Here is a 5677-nt window from a genome sequence, read left to right on the forward strand (position 1 = left end):
TCAATTCGGTGCGATTTGGGGAGCTTTCAGTCGGCACATCGCGTGAGACAGCGAGTACATTGGAACAATCCGAGGCAGCGGTGTAGTTCAGTATGACTTTTACTGCCGGGTGCACCTGCGCCCACCCAAAGTGCGTTTGAATTAGTCTGCACACACATGGTTAAATTGCTTAACCACCTGGATGACACCGCTAAAAGTCTAAAAGTCCAGCGGCTTTTGGCTTTTGTCCGCAATGTCGACCTGGGGTTAACGAAAAAAAATAAAAGGTCGTATTTTCATCACGCGTTCCGTATGACCCAAATGTACAGTGCATTTACTGCTCACATGCAATATATTCTTTACCATATGTGAAGAATAACTAACACTATCGTAGAATATTGGTGAGTTTTGACAGGCTCGTATTTTATAAATTCAACGGTTCATTTTTATTCTAAAAGGGTTTTATTAAACAATGTTGCATGCTCTTCTGGCAACTTTCCTTTATTCGTCTGCGCTACGAGAGACCGCGACACGTTTTCAGTTCAAGTTCAATTCAGAGGTCAGTAAACAATAACGGCAATGCTATATATCAGAAAAAAAATAATAAATAAACTTGACGGTGGGACAACAATATCTGATATCGGGTGGAGATACGGTGTACTATGCAAAGAAATCAGGAGGGGGCGTGGGGGGGTCGTGTTCCCTAAAAACACTGGAGGCCAAGTGAATTTGAGCCTAATTCCCAGGAATGCCGCTTCCGTCTGGACATGTCGATAAAAATAAAGCTTATTGTGATAGTGGGGGTTCAGCCTGCAGGTAGAGTAATGAAAAGAAAACTGGCAGAGCTCCCATTGGGGAAAACATATAACCTTTCACCCTGCTTACAATAAGCCATACAGATTGGTACCAACAAAAAAATATGCAATGCTCCAAACTCCACTTATAATAGTGCTTACCTTACCATATGATTTCCAAGTTTTCGTGAGAACGCTTGGTCAACGTTGATTCCATCGGTCTATTCTGTAAAAAGCAAGCAAATTAGAATTACAACACAATAAACACAGTGCATAGCAGCGTTGTGTTTGATAAGAAAACGTCCATACATTTTGCTTCTGAGAGCCAGGTCACGGTGCAGTCATGTTTCGGCACAGTTATAGTTAAAACAATCGACCAACTAAATATGAGCAGATATTAAATCCTGCATTGCAGAAGGGATTTCAACGCAAAACACTGATGTGTTTTTTTACACTAAGTAAAAAAACTGAACACAATGAGCAATAAAATGAGTCAAACTTGCACTCTTTAAAAACAAAACAAAAAACAAAGCAGTGTGTGCGACCCTATTCAAGGCGAGGGTCCTGACTGCGTGGGAGAAAAGCTGCAGAGTGGACACGCATGCGGAAAGGTGTCAAGACAAACAGGCAAAAAGAGCGAGCGAGAGGAATCTTCTGGCACCGAGCCGCGGAGGAGACGGACGTGAGAAAGAAGCTGTCAGGGATGTTGAAGGCTTGGCACGCATGTGGCAAAAACAGCCAGGCGCGGACCACTTTGGGGGCTGACAGGAAGCCATCACATGCTGACTCAGGGGAACTCAACATCTCACCTCGGACCACGTGCTGCACATGCCTCACTTTGGAAGTATCCACAGCTGGAACTTCATAGTAAATAAATAAATAAATCATTATATTATAATTATGATAATATTATTATGATAATAATAATAATATTATTATTATATTATTAGCATATTATTATTATTATTATATTATTATAATTTTTATTTTTTATTTTATTTTATTTTATTTTATTTTATTTTACTTTATTATTTTTATTTTATTATTTTTATTTTTATTTTTATTTTTGTATTACGCGTTCCAGCAATGATAAATAAATGACATTTATTTTTTAATTTGTTTCAAAAGATCTGAAAATACCTCATAGATTAAAATTTACATCTCATTTTGGAGAGGTTCAAAGCCGATAGTCAATCCGAATGTACAGCAGACGTCACAGCGGGCTGTTGAAAAGTGCTGACCGCAGTGGTGATTGGGGGATTGGTGTTAGTTTTGTCGGAGCTCAACACCTCCGAACGGAGCTGCGGAATGCATCGCTTCGTGCTGCTGTACACACACACACACACCACAAACCAACACGTGTGAGTGATGAATAAACAAACAACAGAACCCGGGTGGGAAGCTTTCGACATCTGCCAAAAACTTTTGGGTGCAAAATTAAGATCATTAATTACAATAATTACAAGCTTGGCTCATGTACGCAGAAAAAAAAACCCATTTGAAATATTTATCACTTCTAGAGAGAATCTTTCACTTGGCTGCCGTCGTGCCGACTAAATCCTGAATGTTTAATAGACATTATACAACTTTATCACAAAGATAGATTAGGTGCATTAACCTCACAGTTTAGCAAAGAGCTATCCGGTGAAACGGGAACCAAGCTTCATGTCGGAGACCCTCATATGACATCTTTATAGCCACCGCCATCTTCACTTTCTCAATCCGCCTTGTTTTAGTTCACCATCTCTGTTGGTGCGTGTTTATAGAGACCACCGAGCTGTTAACAATTGCCATTTAGAAACAACTTGCGCGCGCTTTCACTTTACGAGGACGCTGGGATTCATCAACGCCAGGCAGCAAGTATGCAAGTGAAGCAAACACCATTAATCAGACAAAAGAGCCCTTTTAGCCCGATGACCTCTCTTGGGAATCAAATGAGAGAATGATGGCGACATAAAGCCACACTGCGCTTGTGTTGTGGGCTTTGCGCTACATTCTTAGAGACAAAAAAAATAAAAAATCATTATCTTAGTTGTACAACCGCACTGTGATATTTCTCATGCTGCGCTCGAACTAAATTCCTCTTATTGGGTTGTATCGCCTTTCAAATACAACTGTAGTTTATATATGTACTATACTGCCCCCTGGTGGTCAAGGCGCACACACCACGAGGAGCAACAGAATTCCCATTGAAATGATGCAAAAAAATAATAATTTAATTAAAAACCTTCCTTGGGCGAGGTCATGACATCACTTCTGGAACTTCAACCTCAACAATTAGCACATTTGACTATGAAAACAAATTAGCTTATTAAAGGCAAAATGTTTCACTGAGCGCCAGTATTGAATGTCCAGCAGGCGAACCGAAAGACGTGTCCGCTGGGTGTCTTTTAACAGTGGAAAGCAAGAGTAAAGATTAACCATATGCACTTGTAAAAACGGCTTCAAACAGCGTCATCCCAACATTATGATGCATATAAAATACTCAAGGCCGTGTAGTCAAACTTCCCAGATGTACAGTAAATGATGTACAAAAGGTTTCAGGTCAACTTCTCGATGGTTTTTGCAGTCCATGTCTGCAGGTCACAGCGACTTCTCGAAAATATTCATTCTACATGCTGCACAATTGCAAAACTGTGCACTCATGACATAATTACACATAGTATAAAGTAATAAACCGTTCTTGCCACATTTGTTGCTTCAGCTCACTGAGCTGGGGGGAGAGACACACACGAAGAAGAATTTCACAACTAACTCAGTAAGATGCCGTATTAGCCACTTTGCCCAGAGGATAAAGAATATATTCCTATGAATATCATAATAATCGGATTACGTGTTGCGCCACCGATTGTCTTCAAATATCCGTTGCCTGAAAGGATTATAACAATGCGACACTGATGCTATTCATCTGTTTAGCATCAAGCAAAATAGACTGTATTGAGTTATGCGGTTGTTTTGAAAACATTTGTAATTCTCTGAGTTTATGCTTAGTGTGATGGTAAACCTCAACTAGGCGTGGCATTAACCGGATTGAAGTCTCCTTTTTTTTTTTTAGAAGAAGAAATGCTCACTATTTGCCGCTTGTTGTCAGGTCAACTCGTATTTCCAGGCACCACTGGAATGACTTGGCTCGACTTGATTTTTGCCAAAAGAAATGCTGAAGGGGTCAGACTTATGACTTCCATATGTGATTTACTCCCACCTTTGGTTGGCCGCCTCATTGCGCATCGGTGCCGCCACTCTGAGGTCACGCTGCCAGTAAGTAAATTGCGACGGCTCACATGCTGCCAGTGGTTGTGCCGCCCTGGCTGGAGCTTGGCTCGAAGCCTCGCTGTACAGGAAACAGAAGCAAGAGGGCAGGAAGTCAGGTTTCCGCAGTTTTTACTGCTGGGGTGCTGTTTGGCCCGCTAAGCTGTGACATACCCAATTCGGAATGTGTTATTAAAAATGGCTAGTCCCCAGCATTTGTTGCTCAGTAGTTCTGCCATTTAGAGCAGAAATCTGGCGCTGTCCAACCAGTTGGCCTGGCGCAGGCACCCCGCACATAAACCGCCTCGATACATTCAAAAAGCAGCGTGCCAGCGAGGTGTTTTACTGGCCAACGGGTTTCGGCCGCCGAGTGGCACCTGTCATCGGAGCGTGCCCTCGTTCGACGCCAAGGGGAGTTTATTTGGTTTGATATGTGGATACGCCGCCCATATTTTCACAGGTGCGGCTCTTGTTGAAACAAGAAGGCCGAGTCGGGGTTGATACAAGGGCTCACTTGTCCAGAACTTCCCTGGAGGGAGCGTGGAGGGAAAGTGGCCCTCAGCTCCCTTAGGAAGCGTTCTGCTCTCTGAACATCGCACGTTTTACTAGAAGATGAAAAAGCCGAATTGCAAATTGAAGAATGACACAGGCCCGTATGCTAATGCTAGCCAAGTGAGGTCCCCGTAAAATTTCAAACAAGTAGAGTCAAGTCATTACCTGGGTTAACTGGGGAAGTAAAAGTAATACTTCTTTTTACGATATGTTCCATACGTCCCGACGAGTCTAAACACGGCTTTCTGACTAATATTGCGTGTATTCATCTCAGGGGCGGCCATTTTGTTTTGTGATCCCACATGCTGTTGACCGCAAATGACAACACAGAGACTAACGGTTTAGAAAAGGGCCTGTCACGACTTACCTGTTTTCTGGTTTTGCTCATGTGACATTCGCAATCTGAGCCCTTAGCCACTATGATGTCATTTTCAGTTGATAGCAAGTCAAAATGGCACTATGTGTGTTAGCATGTGCACATACTGTTTGCCTAGCTCCAACTAAAACACACCGAGAACACAATGCAGCACGGTCTATCTAATGCAATTATTTATTTATTATTTATTTATTTTATTATTTATTTAATTATTATTCTTTTAAAGTGTGATTATCCTTGATTACCTCGAAATTCAACGAGTGTAGCCGTTATATCCTGTAGCTGTACCGAAACCAAATGAGGGCTGCCGTACTAGAACCTGTAGAGAAAGCCATTAGAGGGACTTCAAATCAAAATCGTGGTTAACTTTTTCCCAAAATTCATGGTGTTAAATTGTAAATTTTGTCACTCATACCTGGTGTTTAGTTGATTAGCACCACGCGTGTCAACTTGTGCTTTCAGCGTTCGTCTGAGAAGCTCCGCAGGACTATATGAAGCACCGAAAACCCGAGTATGACGTCACTCAGCATTGAGAACATAAACACCACAATTCCCTCTTGGCACTAGCAAAGCTTTCTGGTCTTTCTCTGGAGAAGAAGAACGAGAAGAAAAGTTAACGTGGGAGACATCTTTTGTTGAGGAGGCTGAAGCATGACTGGAAAGGTCTTTGTGGACAAGTGGAGCCAGATGACATCTCAGTCAAAGGGAAAAACTCTTGAGCTTACGC

Source organism: Idiotropiscis lumnitzeri, chromosome 20 (assembly GCF_059441095.1).
Source record: "Idiotropiscis lumnitzeri isolate Australia: NSW breed Sydney's pygmy pipehorse chromosome 20, RoL_Ilum_1.0, whole genome shotgun sequence".
Taxonomy (NCBI): Eukaryota; Metazoa; Chordata; class Actinopteri; order Syngnathiformes; family Syngnathidae; genus Idiotropiscis; species Idiotropiscis lumnitzeri.